Source organism: Siniperca chuatsi, linkage group LG5 (genome assembly GCF_020085105.1).
Source record: "Siniperca chuatsi isolate FFG_IHB_CAS linkage group LG5, ASM2008510v1, whole genome shotgun sequence".
Taxonomy (NCBI): domain Eukaryota; kingdom Metazoa; phylum Chordata; class Actinopteri; order Centrarchiformes; family Sinipercidae; genus Siniperca; species Siniperca chuatsi.
The window spans coordinates 25690117-25705917 of NC_058046.1; the positions used below are offsets into that span (position 1 = coordinate 25690117).

Here is a 15801-nt window from a genome sequence, read left to right on the forward strand (position 1 = left end):
CCACCTAGCAAGATTGCAAAGTTAAGAATTTCTCTGCCAAATATGTTGCCCCACACTCCTGCTTGTATCCTGCTTTCAAATTTAATAATTGGTGAATGACGGTCGCAAGCACTTTCCGGTCACCATCAGTAGAAGCGACAACCTTCCTGCTACTTTATTTCCTTCCACGAACTGTAAGAAGATATGATACTCAGACAGGAGTCAGGCACTTTGTTCCACATGCAAAATGTAAAGGTGTTGCTCGTTCTTTAGCCACCACTGAGGCAATTTTCTGTTGCCCTGCTTGTTAAGAGAGAGAGACAAGCGTTTCACAGAGATCACAGACTTTGTGGGATGGGAGACCGATTATGTGAGCTTCAACAATCCCTGTTTATTAACTTCACACCCACAAGAAATACTAATGATACCAGTGGCATCACTCGCATTACCCTGGGGTTATAGAAATTATTAAGAACTGCAAACTTGACAGGATTTGTTGGACTGAAGCAGCTTTCAAACATCTCCGTATTAAGTTACATTATTAAATGATTAAATCACACCATGAAGAGCAATGACAAGGTGAAGTGTAACACAAGACTGAAAGGCAGACTCTGGTATATAAAGACAGCTTAATTGTAACAGTTTAATGTTGTGTTGGAAAATGAAGCTGTCAATGCTTTGTTTTACCAGGGAGGATAGAGTCATCTTACTGCACATGGCGGGGCCACTGGCTGGCTGGAAACACCTCTTGAAAAACTATCACGTGCTGGTTTACATGGAATGTCACACGGGGTCATCCAGTATACCTCATCAACTCACAGCAGTTAGTGTAAATTGGTCAGAAGTATCTGTAAGATAAAATCCTTCATTTCGTGCGATGTAGTAGATATACAATATCACTGTCACTTTTAACAATTTAGAAAATAATATACTGGCAAGAATAATTTGGTGGTTTTCTCAGTGCTAATATAACATGAGAGCTGTGCAATGCACATGCCACAAACTGTATTTTTCAAATGTCTGTCAGCTGATTCATACTGTAAGTTTCCCAGCCAAATTATTTGTTTGTGTACTGTTAAATAACACAAACTACAATTATGGCAAGAATGCGTTAAGTAAATCAGTTAGTGGCTACTGGCGCCCAAAACAGGAAGTTAAAAATTACTCATAAAACCAAACATCAAAAGAGTAACAGGCAGCGGAGTGGGAAGTTCACTCTGGCATTGGCATTTGTATTTTATCTGAAGAGAGTGTTCCCTCATTTAAAAGGCTAACACCTTGTAAAGAACACGAGGCACTGGACTGATTTATCTTGTTTACATGTAAACAGTAGAACACTCGCATACATTTTATATTCATGTGTTGAAAATAATAATTTTATGTATTCAGAAGAGAAGTTAAACAAAAAGAAACGGTGTTGCACATAATTGATATAATGAGTAATAATAATGTTGATGGATATAATAATAGCTGAATATTTCCTAGAATTTTACAGTGAAAGAACACCTCTTTCACGGTGTCAATATGTCCAGGGCCAACTTGAGCTTTCAGTACATTGTTACATTGTGATCAATATGTTTATATAATGTGGCCATAGAGCCATTTTGCACTTGGCTAGAAATGAGGGACAGAGCTCAGCAAGGTCACCTGCTCCACATCCGTTTTTCCACTGTAGCCAGCAACTCACAAGTCGGGGGTTGGGGAGGGGAGTTGGGGGTGGGGAGGGTTGGTTGCTGACCGGCTTCAGTCTAGACGACTCAATACGCAGTTGACTTTTTAAACCCGCTTGTCTGGAAAAAGAGCAGACGTGAGGTAAGAGGGGGTGAGCTGCAGCAGAGAGGTGGTAGAGCATTTTGGCTGCCACAGCCAGCAGGCTAGACTCGCTACGAGCAAGCAGAGAGAGAGAGGATGAGAGGAAAAGTGAAAGACAGGAAGAGAGAGACAGCGAGAGAGATAAACAGACAGCAAGGCAGAGAGAGAGAGAGATAGACGCTATCGGAGAGAGCTATCCGAGTCGCTGGCTGTGGCTCCATTGTCAAGGTCAGTGAGCCGCGGAGTAAAAAGTCACGCCACCTGACCCCCCTCCCTCTCCGCCTGTCTGCTTTCCTGCTGTTCATCCTGTCCTCCCCCTCAGTACCTCCATCAGTCTCGTCTGCTCAGTCAGCATACACAGGGAGAAAATCTGATCTCAATGATTGCACAAATATTCTCTAGTTATACCATTATACTATATTATTTTACAATTTATCTCTTTACGTAGCTTGATAAGGAGAGCAAAAATAGGTAAAAAACCCATCCAGCTGCATATGATGTTGTATGAACATCTGACACCTTTCTATCATAAAATAGATTGTTAACTCACCAAATCTATGAAAACACTATAGTGGTCTCTCTGCTGATGCTGTGCCTAAACTCTGCACCAGAAATATTTATGCAGCAGCTGGCCCTTTAGAGCACATTCATCTTCATTTGGTATCCTGGAGAAAGGTTTTAATGGGAAATTAGCAGAATGCAAAAAGAATGTCTGTTTGAAATGCTGACTGCACTCAATTTGCAGTTTTCAATAGTCCCAATCTTTGGCAGTCTAGCTGATAAAAATTATTTGACATTGTACAATGATCTCATCTTTACAAGATTGGCAATGAGCCCTTTTGGAAGTTCTCTTAATTATTATTCTGCAGAGAGAAGAAGAAAGATTATTTTGGCTCACTTTTACTTTTGCAACATTACTTAACTCTCTTAAGGCAAAAGCAACCCACTGAAGGATACTGACATCTGCTGAATCATTTGACAGGGCTGCAGCAAACCGTTACTGATTGTCTGGTGGGTCTGAATGCTTACTACTGATGATTTAATCTAGATGAAAAAACTAAGAGAGGTTATAGCTCACAGACAGCCCTTATGATGATTAAGCACTGACCAGAGCTTATTCCGGTGATGATGTATGTGAAAAAACAAAGGACAAGCCAACGCAACAGTGACATGCTGTGCAGCGTTAAGCAGAGCATCACTTTTCTCATGAGCATCAGTGTTTATGTACAAGCCAACATGCCCCCCTCCAGGCCTTTTAATATAACCAGCCCTTCCATTCCTAAAATAAAAAAATAAAAAAAAAATATATATATATATATATATATATATATATATATATATATATATATAAGCCTGCGACAATCAAAAACAAGCAGAGGGAGGACAGAACACACCCGTCATGACCCATCACGACTTGTGGTGATAAAGACAATCAACAGACATCTGACATTAGATCATACACAATAGCACCACACACTCATGACTGGATCAAAACTTTCCTTTTCAAAAGGGCCGTGTTGGTGTCATATCATCGGCAGCTGTCGGAGACTGACTTATTGTTTTTTATATAATGTGGATTTGCTCATTGTTCACACCACGTCATTCTGTTTCATCCTCTTTGTTTGACCTGTCCTTTCTCAGCAATGACCTGCAAAGACCCCAAACTAATTATGACCCTCCACTTCTAATAGAGCACATTTTAACTGAACATGACTAAATTCTATTAAGTGATCAAGACATTATTCTACTGCAAGTATAATGACTGCTCTAACAGTTTACTGCAGCAGTTTCTGCAGAAACAAACTTAATTTTGGACCTTTTTATCCATGCATTTTGCTGTTTGTATGTTCTTTTATGTGCATGGATGTGTTTTGTTGTGAGTCTTATCTCTCTTTTTATTTCTTCTGCTGTCTCTCTTGCACAAGGCATCTTGATCTCAATGAGATTACCTGGTTAAATGAAATCTAGAATAAAAATATTCTCCTTGTTTTTATCAATAACTGCTATTTAATTTTTTTATTTACTTTTAAAAAATAATTATCACTTAACGTTCTTATTTGTGACTGATGTACAACTTTCATCCTGTTGATTATTCTAAATGAGCTGGCAATAATTAGACATTTCCACTGAGTAATGACGCAAGTGCAAGGTATTGTAAGGGTGATCTTAACAAGTTAGTTAGAGCCATTTGGTAACGGAGTTGCTCATACTATGATGTTTCCTTCTTAAGGTTCATTGATTGGCCCTTACCTGTGCCTCATCGTCTACACAACCAATCAGCAGCCACTGGGGAATTTAGAGCCACCAGCGTCACAGGCCACAATGACACACACACACACCATGTGCCAGACGTTTGACGAAAGTTTCAGACACTGGGCACCACATGAGTCATTGAGCACAGCCACCACCCAATGTGTGCCAAGACCTGCAAGTTCACCATGTGCAAAATGTGACAGAGGACAGTGGTTGACTAGCCACTTCCGGCTTGGACTATTCCCAACACAGTTTGATCAAAAGTTATCATCACACTTTCTGCAATGTCAAGTGACTGCAATGGACATTGAAAATAGAATTACTGTCCCAGTTGCATAAGGCATTCAAAACCTATGGGATTTATTTGGGCAAGTAGGGCCTCCCCTCCCTCTTTTTTTTTTTTTTAAAGAGTAGATAATGTTGTTCCAATTAATGTGTCTGGGCCCCCAGGTTGTGACATATTCTGTTTATGGATAAGTGAACTTCTAAGTCGAAAGTTCTGAAATGCTAGTATTTACACCTATTTAGGAAAACAATCAAGCCCCTTGGCAGATGAAGTAGAATCCTGGCAGTTCCAATGAATTTTAATAAAAGAGCCTGAACAAGGTTTAGAAATTCCTAGAATTCCATGGTTACCAAAACATGATATATATGCTGCCTGTCACTGTGTGAGACTCTGAGAGATTTTAACAAATTACCTGTTTTGATCATAACTGCCAGATCGTGTGCCAACAATTGTTAGGAACCTATTCACATTTGGATCACATTAATGTACTCTATATTGAAGGGGCAAAGAGGGCAGGCAAGATTCAGCATGTGCTGAGCTCCATAAGTTGTGCAGGGCAGGACACGCAGCAACGCATTACATACTTGGCAGTGTAATTACCTACGTGCTACATGCTGAGAGAACTTATGAACTAATTAATGGCTAAGAGCAAGTGGTCTATCGGATGTAACATTCAAGTAGCCATCTGGATGTCTACCACCTGTCGAGGGTGAGTAAGAACATTGTGTGGCTAGGAAAGAGATGTGTCATATTTCAAACAAAAAGTCACTGTTGATTTTACTAACTTTGTCCTTACTAAAATAGTTAGAGCATTTCTGAAAAATCAACCAATCAAATCCACCTATCCAGCTACCAATTTATCTATAATCTATCTATGAATACATTCACCCAAATATCATCTATGTCTGTCTAGACTTTTAGTCATGATCTCCATTTATGCACAGAATGAGATACATTAATCTGATGCAACTAGACAAATTTCTAAGCAGCCAAATGATGTGAGCCTTGACAGGATGTAATATGATTCATTGTGTTAAAATGTGATGCAAAACTTTAACACAGTAGTTTTGTAACTGCTTGTAAGAAGAAATCCTAAAAAAATAAATAAAAGAAAAAAGTATACATCTGCTCCCCCTAGTAATAGGAGAGGGAGAGAGTTTTCAGTCTTTTGGGAATACTTTTTAATCAGACATGAAAAATCAGCCATTGCTGAAGAAAAAACACAATATTTATCTTTAAAAATTGTATCTTAAAAAAAGTTTATAAATCTCCCATTGTTCATAATCCATATATAGACGGAGCACACTGCGCTGTGTGTAAAGAATATCTTTTACAGTGCTCTTTTAGCCAGCACACAAGCAGCGGGCGGATACACAGAGCCAAGTCTGTGTTTTCTTTGAGCGAGGGGCAAAGGGGGACATGTGACGTGAGTGAGTTGTCACACTTGCAGACAGGCCGAGAGAGAGACAAACAAAGTCAACAGATGGACATAATTGTGAATAAAACATGGGAGAAGTAGGAACAACTGCGATTATTATTAGACGTTAAAATTTCTGGTTAATAACACAGTGCCCAGTGTGTTACTACAAAACCATGAATCCTCACACCATTTACCTACAGTATACACAGGTCTGTTTTTCTCTGTCTGTTTCTATAAAACTGTGGGGGTTTCCCTGACCTGGAGCTAAAACACAGATCTAAAACATAAAACTAAACTGAATAGATAAATAATACATAATATAATTAAGACATGGCTTGAAAACATGGCTTTGTGTATTATTATGATTCTTTAATTTTCTGGACTGCACAATATATTTATGTGCTGGTAGTTAGTTTTGTCCAGGGGTGCATAACAACACCTGGCTGCAAGATCTTTTATTAACATGCTAGGCTGAGTTTGGTTCATGTTTCTTACAGAAAGAAATGTGGTGGAGTGTGATTTTTGTGTTTTTTTCTAGTTTGGTCTGAATTTGGACATCGCTAAAGCATTGAATTTTCATGTATGTCATCATCATCATCATCCTAAATATGTAAAAAGCATAGGTGGAAAACTTTGCATTGAGCTTGCACATGGCAAGAGAAAACATGAACCAGGTGTGAGTAGTACAATAATCCAGATACCTGAGCAATATTTGTATGTGTAATTTTTCTCTGCTTGCATGCAGAACCCACTGTGGTAATATTAAACAATTTTAAAAAGTGTATTACCAACAATTTTTTTAGATTTCATGCTGAAGTTGCATGATAAAAATGCATATTTTGTTAGCGTTTTGAAAGTGCTACAATAGGGAACAATGGTACAGCACCACTGATCCACTCTGAAAGGCTTGGCGAGTCTCTAAAAGGCAAGCGAACCTCTACATGATGACAGCAAGAAATGTCTGCAGTTCATGGTGTTTGCATTCTTCTCTATTAATGAATCAGTTAGTCAAACCAATGTCTAAACTTAAAGAGATAATTATACTATCACTTCATTGAGATTTCCGTTAGAAACACAAACTGTCACTGACTGTCAGAGCTATACTGGGAAGCTCAAAATCATTATCACCAATCCAACGGATCTTGGAAACTTGTTTAAATAAACATGCTAAATGTGTATTAAACAAAAGAAAACAGCTGTAGGACGTTTTCAGTGACTTTTGTTAAAGTAAAAACACAAAAAATGATCTTTGCGCATGCTGTCCACACCTAGTCAATTCATTAAATGTACAACATTTCTACTGAATGAGTCATCAGATTAATCAGGCATTCATGAAGGTAACCAAATGCCAGAGCAGAGATTATCCATTGAAGGTAACTGTATATGTTGTTGTGCAAAACTTACAGTACCTAAAACCTACTCAGCAGCAGAAGTAAGAGCCTTGAGAAAGAACTCTTCTCCAGTGATATCCGCAAATTACCTCCGAGTGATTAACTGAAGCCTCCCCCATGGGGAGTAAATTAGTACATTTTGGATGAGAGTCAAATGAACATAAATTACTAAATCAAAGTCAAATCAAATCAAAGCAGATGAAGCATAGTTTGCTGAGTGAGCATTGTTGTGGTAGTTGGAAATGTTCCAAAACTTGGCAGTGGCTTGTTTAGTTGCACAAAGAGCTGTTCATTCTCATTGTCTGGCTGCCCTACTAATGCGTTCATCTTTCTTTATTTAGACCCCTTGGGATAGCGCAGAAGTACTACAGGGGTATCACCTGCATCGTTTTAATAGGTGCAAACATTGCTGAAAATATATATGGCTCAACAAGATGCTTGGAAGGTGTGGAAAGTAACTAAGTACATTTACTCAAGCACTGCACTTAAGTATATTAATTTTATCCCACTTTATACTTTAACTCCACTACATTTCAGAGGGAAATATTGTACTTTGTACCTGTAGTTAAAAGTTACTTTGCAGATTTAAAAAACCTATATACTGTACAGTATAATAATGTAACAATGACACAGCCCATTTTGGCTGCACAGTGAGTAATCCTTTACACTTTAAGTACATTTTCGTGATAATACTTACGTACTTAAGTAAGATTCTGAATGCCGGAGTTTTACTTGTAACAGATCGTAATACTTCTTCCACCACTGATGCTTTGTGGTGAAGTGACTCCATTGGAGGTGTGAACACAACTGTTTGGTGTGCATGTCAAGTGAACAATAAAGGCCCTCAATACCCATGCATTACTTCAAAAGGCCTCAATTACAAGAGATTATTACACATAAATGTTTCCGTTAAACACACCACTGTCCGGATGTATAGAGTTTTCCGCAGTAATTGTGAGAGCTGGAATGCCATCCCCTCCATTGTTAATGACTGGCAGTTTATTTCCACAGGTGAAAAACAGACTCTTTCCACAGGCTAGGATTACCAAAGAAATATAATAAACAATATAATAAAAGTTGTATAATGGAAAGCCCCTTCTGCACAACAGACACTAAAGGAGTCATTTAAATAGAGCAGGAAGGAGGGGAAAAAGATTTTAACATCTTGCTCCATATATAAAATAAATAAATTTAAAATAAAAGGATTTCTGGCCTTTTTCCAGAATAAAAGCAAAAGGCATGTATTCTGTTTGTGCGTCTGCATCCACATCCTTAGAGAGCAGAGCTACCGCAGCCTTCATCTGGAGGCTGTGACACAGCTGCTTCTCAAACACCCAAAATCATTTGATTCACTTCCAGTAAGTGCCCGAATCTAATCAGCAGGAACAGAGTGTTCTGAAAAGGACGTCAGCGCTGAGGGCTGGTCATGCCGCAGGGTGCAGACATTAGACTCCCCGCAAGCTAACCCACATAGGGTCATTCTGGTCATATCACATCAGAGACTTGTAACATTTCACCATTAGCCCCCATTAGGTCTCAGTGGGCTTAGTCATATCCCTAGACATTTTGATCATTCCCTGCAATCACTGGTTAAACTTGAGGGGCAGTGACTAGACTTCAAGACTGACATAACACGCCACTTGCAAGGAGAATGCATGCAGGGATACAGATTCACTGATTTAACGTAAACTGCTTTTGTAATTTGGTGTTACGTAAAATAACATTTTTTATTTAAATATAATTAAGTTAACACTTCTATGTGCCTGCTTCCAAAATTGCTTCCACTCTGCCAACCAACACCAAAAACAAGCCATACTACCAGCCCACAATTCCTTCATGGTATAATGCAACATGGCACACAGGGGGAAATGCTTTAAATCGGTGCTCACGTATCAACAACGATAAAAGAGGATGAATAGGTGATTTTGCAAATCTGGTACATGTCGGTGGTACAGAGACAATTATGTGCTATGCCCACAGTTTAAGAGGCAAAATTGACAACAATTACCACCACCCACTTGGGGACTGGAAAGAATAATGTTCTGTGTGGGAAACGAGACAGATTTTCTTATATATTTACACTTAGCAACAGGACAAATTGCATATTGGGCATGACAAAACATGTGCTACCAAAAACAAACACATCATTAGGATTTTGGCTCTGATGTACATTACAGTGGCTCAGCAATACTTTGATCACATTTTGGATGAGGGGGTGATTTTAAAAAAAACAAAGTTCTCTTCAAAATGACACTTTTAAAACACCAATGCAGATGTAACGCTGGTGAAATTTGAACATCCTAGTTAACTATGTAGTGTAGTTCCATGTAAGCTTTTTATAATATAACAGGAGTAAGCAGGAGCTAGCCAATGGCAAAAATCACCACATAATTACTTTAAAAAGGTTACAAAAAAAAAAAAAAACACCAAAAAAAAACTTTTTGGAACAATGCAACCATTTGGCTTTAGATCACTTGCCCAAGCTTATTTTACTTACAGTGTGTTACTCTAAAGACAATTCAATTTTCAACATCAGCAAACCTGACTTCAGTTGTTTCAGAAAACAGACATGGAACTACACTATTTACCTTGCTGTGTGTGGGAGAGTTAACTACAAAGTTTTCAGTACATACAGACATGATTTTGGCTTCTGGAAGAATTATTCTTTCGAGTCATAATATTGCTCTTTCAATTTAAAAACAAATATTAGATAAACAGGGTGGATCACAGCCTTTGGTGTGTATGAGTAACAAGTTGATCAAACACACTGTCAGAGCTGAGTTACAATGGACTTTTCCGCAGCCTTTTTTCTTTGAGTTAGGAGATGTTTGCATTTAAGAGTAGGACTGAGGTTCAGGTGTAGGCCCCCAGGCTCGACTAATCCTACTTGAAGTGCCCGTCCCATTAGACCATGTAATCAGGAATGTGCTGCAAAGCAGGTGTGTTAATAATGCTTATTAAACAAACGCCCGTTTACTGCTGTCTGCTTTGGATACCTGATGTTGGTGATGTCATGACAGACATGAGATGGGAGGGAGAGAGGAGGAGGTAAGGTTAGTGAGGAGTATTTTCACAGACTGGCGAGTCCAGACAGAGAGGCAGAGCGAAAATAGCTCAAGGGGCAAACAAGGTAACCTTTTTCAAAAGACGCTTCAGGGGGTGTCTGCCAAGTCCCACACAATGCTGTCTGCAGTGAATGTCTGTGTTGCAGTTGTATTGCACTGCAGAACAAAATCTTAAAATGTCTGGGCGCATCTTCTTAAGGCAGATCAAATCTACTGAAACAGTCCAAAGCTGCTCATCTGAATGCCAAAATCACCACTTGATGTGTAACTTAATATGTTCCTTTCAAAAATATCAGTTTTGCCCAGAGATTGCGATGTTGTTAAGACCCTTACGTCTGAAAATACTTGTGAATCCATATTGGCCTGACAAAGAACCTTACCAGAGTTTTCTCTCCTGCATCCCCCCTACTGTAACTCACCTCTTTCCTACTGTTTAAATGAAAAAATTAAATTAAAATACAGAATACAATAATCTCATAACAACAACAAAGGGGCAGCGGACTATCCATTACAAAAAACACTGAATAATGCTAGTTGTGCATGCAAATGGATTAGACATAAAAAGTACAAACGCAGTATGAAGCATTGCTTTGTTACCTTAATACAGCCTTCTTACAGTAGTTACACTCATGTGTAATATACTAGTGTGCAGACAAACCCACTTCGGACTATGAAGTACCATGCCATTATCAATCATTTAGCTGAATTGTGGTATCACATGCACTCATTAGTCAACGCAGAGGCAAAGATATCAAAGTAGTTCATGGATTATTGTTGTACTCTGTCATTAAAGCTGATCGTTCACCACTTTATTCCATTTCTGCTACTTAATTTTTTTTTTATTACTACTGTGTCTTTTTGTCTGATGTGCAGTAGTTAGGGCCATTTTTATCACCTGTAATGATACACTTAAGGGACAGATCATGGAAACTTGAATCAATGTGAGTTTAGTCCTACATGTCATGAGCTCACCATGCACATATAGAGGAATGCAGACCCTACACTCCCTGCTGGTGCCATGAATTAAGCCGGATACATAAACGTGTTGCACTGAGGTCATGGACATCTTCTTGTGTTCATGACATCATAACCACAGAATAAGCCGTGAACATCTAGTATGGGGCTATAATCAGATCTCCTACATGGTAACTGTTGTTACAAGAATAAGGCCCTGAGGATAACACTGCCCAATTTACTTGAAAGATGAGCATATCCATTCTAAGGCATCTACATGATTCACAGGGAGGGCCTGTGTTTGGAGGGGGCAGCTAAGGCTGTGCAACAAGTCTGGACACACCCATGCCAGCCGGGACATCCCCATTAAGGGGCCACTTGGTTCTAAAAGTGGAGAGAGATGGGGCAAAGGGATCAAATGGCCAGTTGTTTACAAGGGGGTTTGCCCACTAACATAGAACTCAAGGGACAAGAAAAGCAGGTGATGCTTAGTCTTAGTGTGACACTAAGATCAGGGGAAGAAAAAAGACAAGATGAGATAAAAGAAAATAAGGAAAACAAAGCAGGAATGTGGAATGTGGGCTCCCCTGTATTTTGGTTAATTTCAATTGATTTTTTTTTAATGTTGTTTTTGAATGTTTTAATGGTTTTCTAAGGTACCCTGAGACATAATGTTAAAAAAAAAAAAAAAAAAAAAAAGCACACAAGTACTAGCATTGAAATAGCTAAGGGTCACACACTTGTTGAGGATGTGACATGGGTTGAAAAAACTAAATGAAAAAAAAAAAAGAAGCCCAGAAATGACTGAAGTGAATGATGTGTGGAAGCAGGAACAGTGGATTTAAGTGCTACAAAGTGACTGGCCATGCCCTCTCTTTGTGTCCTAAGGCCAGAGTGCATCCTCTATGAGTCCCCTGACGTGCTCAGGCCTCATTCATGGGTAATGTACCAGACTGAGCCAGTTACTCCCCTTTCTTCATTCTCTCCGCTCAGCCGAGGAAGCCCTCCCTGGCCATACCTTTTCGCCCACTTTCTCTGTTGTCCTGTTTGTCAAGTTGACGGAGATGCCACTAGCATGCCTGAATTTGAAAAGCTGAAACTCTGCTCTCAAAAATCTAGAAATCTAGAATCTAGATGGTGGTGTTTCAGTTCACTTTTTTAATCTGGGATCAAACTTAGTTTTACCTGAGGTCCTGGCCGTATAAATATACTAATACCGGTACCTTATGCTTCACAAGAACAAATAGGTCCATGCAATTCCACCCATTGTTTAGGAAATGGTAAGTAATAAACCCTAAATAAAACTGATTTTCATTGAGTACAATCTGTTCTTGTTCCATAACTTCTGCACACTGTTCCTCTGAGTGAACAGTGTAGCATCAGGTATTGTATGAAGTGATGGTTACAACCGGATCTCTGAGTGATTGCTATCAGTGACTTGTGTTTCCTTAAGTCCTTCAAGAGCAATCTGAAGATTTCCACATTGGTTCTGTACTGTGTGCAGTGCTGGGACACTATGCAGTGTTTACATACACTCACTCATCCATCTCGCACACAACAGTGATGGAGGAGTGTTGAGCAATGACGCATTCAAGTCTAGTCCATGGCCTATTTGTCTCCAATGAACAGTGGCTGCTCAAATGCAAATAACTGAAAAAATATTCCACCGCTGTAAAAATGGAAAAAATAAAATGAATGTGTTTTGTGTAAAATGAAAATGCTATGACTATTATAAGGTGAAAGTAATGATACAGGTAATATAATTCATTATTTTTGGACATTTTTTTCCTCTGACAAATATCTAGGAATATATGTATGTAAAGTATGCGTGCATTTTGAATATATAAAAATGCTAAAGCCAAGGTGAAATTAAAAGTGTAAAAGCAGTAGGCATTTTCTCTTCACTTTCTATTAGTGGACATATTCTGAGCATACACACGAAATTGTAAAATAACAAAATGATATATATATATATATATATATACACACACACATAATGTTGTGCAATACTCCTAACCTCATTATTACCAGAACAAATATAAAATTTTATTGTGAAAAATCAACTTCTATTAAAAATATAATCATGTTCTAAAAGAAGCACAATTGATGGGCAGTGTCTGTTTTGTGGATTTAAGATAAAGACTTCTGTATCTTTGGTATAAGTATCTAGGATGAGTATTTAGGATATATATGATATATATGAATATATGGATCACAGATCTGAAAACATTTCAATTACAATTGTTTTAGCCATTATGTATGTATGTATGTATGTATGTATTATTTGTTAATTTTTTTTAATTCTTTTTGAACACTGGATGGCGTATGGGTGCAGGAAGGCATATAGATGAACTCAGCAGGACAGGTGGAGGTGATTGGGGACCGGGATGAGCACACAGTTTTTGACCGTGTAAGCATGCACACACTGTTGTTTCTTGTATTATTAGAAAAAACTGTTTGTAAGCTACAGAGGTCGTCTGTATAGAGTACACACGTCCAAACTAGTTTTTACCGAGTCTAGCAATCACTCAGTGGCTTTGAGTAGCAATAGCCACCACAACAATTTAGAATAAACTAATAACTAAATATACCCTGAATTTTAGTCACGCTTACTGCAACCTGCCACAAAAAGAAGCACTAGCAAGTCATGTGATCATGACCGTAGCCATTCTAGCATAGCACACAAGCTGAGACCGATGCCGGCCTTCAAAGCAAAATTGTAGAATGCCAGGTTTTCAGAATTAACGTTTAGAGAGGCAGAATCAACGTTCTAAGCATCAATACTGCAAAAATTGTTAACAAAAACTTGCAGAAGCATTACACAAAAGGTTTAATGAAATTGTACAAGCAATGAGTGCCAAAAGAAAACACTGCCTTAGAAAGACACACTGTTGGAGGCATTAAAGTAATATGAGGAACTTACCTCCAGATAGCAATAAAGTAACGCTGATAGTGAAGCAAATGGTAAAATTCACTATGCTGATGGCAATCCTTGTCAGAGGTTGAAAGTATGTGATTTTGCACTGAACTGAACATTTCGAGCCTTGCTAAATCTCATCATGCATCAACCATACAGGTCTAATGAAAACAAATAATATAATTGTTTCACTAATCTACAATTTCTTCAGTTGGTCAATCTGATAAGGAGATTCTTCAACCATTCATTCACTGCAGTGGAATGTGTTGTCGTTCAGTAACATCTACTTTGTTGTGTACACAACAGGTTCACTATCACATAGTCACGCAGGACCCTTCACCACTGACTTAGGCATTGGCACTGTCACAAACTCAGGCAGACAGACTGAAAGAGCAAAAGAAAGGGAAGAACTGGCATATGAGTAGGGACCACAGGTTTGGCATCCAGTGGGGCTGGCAGAAACACAGCTAAAGATGGCTGAGTGCATTCCCAGCCCTGGCAAAACAAATGGAACTGTTGTTTGGGTTCAGAGGAGCTGGCCCTCAGAAAGGACACCGCGGGAGGGAGGTGGAGGGGTGGGCAGGCCAGACAGGGACAGACGAGGACACTGGAGCAGGGTGGCAGGGTTGCATGGCTCACACCATCCACATCAGCTCCAACAAACAGCATCAAACAGTTCCCAGAGGGGAAAGTTTGTGGAAAAAAAAAAAAAAAAAAAAAAAGAAGGTCAAACTCAGTGGAAGTCACAACTTACAAATACAAAAGATGTTGTACTGTATATGAGGCATACAATTTGCATTGCATCAGAGAAAGAAAGTAGTACAAATACGATGAGAAGACATGCCATAACGTGTTGCTTTCTCTCGGCATTTAAACTGTATAGCTGCCATCAAAGGGTTTTTTGTTGATATTTTCTGAATGAAAGTGACTGTGAAGCTCTGTTTGGTGATGCGGTTGAATTAAAGATGTGGTGAAACTAAGACCTTATTCAACCTTAAATTACCTGTTAGGGTAATAATGCCATAATATATTTCTGTCTTCTTTTGACTCTGCTCTCAAGCACTTTGGGAGGGTAACCCTGATCACAGGAAGCTGTGGAGGAGCATCTCATGTGGCTCAGACAGCCCAGGGGACTCGTCTGTCATTTGGTGCGATTAAGACGCAAGTCGAGCTGCAACAGTGAAACTGCCCAATGCAGCACGCACTACAAACATTGATGGTTAGGCCTTGAGATGTGTGTGGGAGTGATGCCGGCTGACTTTAAGTAGCAGTTCAGGAGGGAGAAAGACTGCTGAGGTTGGCGGTGACCTTCCCTTGTCAGCTGCTCAGATATTCTTCATTATGAATATTTTGGTCCAAATAGTTCAGAACTAAACATTTCTTTAGAGTTCATATCTTAAGAACCATAAAGATTAAACAAAGTAGACAAATAATAGATTAAAATACGTCTTTTGTTTGAGATGTAAATTCAGCAAGCACAGTATATATCAGCAATATCACCTGTCAATAACACTGTCATTATGTTATTCTTTGCATTTTAATGTTACGTGACTGTAGTATTTAAATTCATGGTAGACTGAAAACGCTACAAAAAGGGAACATATCCAAAGTAACACTGGTCTTTTTTTGTTTTGTTTTTTGCTTTGTCTTTTTCTGCTGTAGTAATAAGATTGAAACAATAATCAAATCATGTCTAACGCTGTCATTTTCCTGGTTGATACAGT

At 38.8% G+C, this 15801-nt stretch overlaps 1 protein-coding gene across 4 annotated transcripts in view; it reads right to left on the bottom strand.

Moving 5' to 3' along the window:
- Positions 1-15801, bottom strand: part of arl15a (ADP-ribosylation factor-like 15a) — a 103731-nt gene that overhangs the window by 13354 nt on the left and 74576 nt on the right. The window lies entirely within an intron of this gene.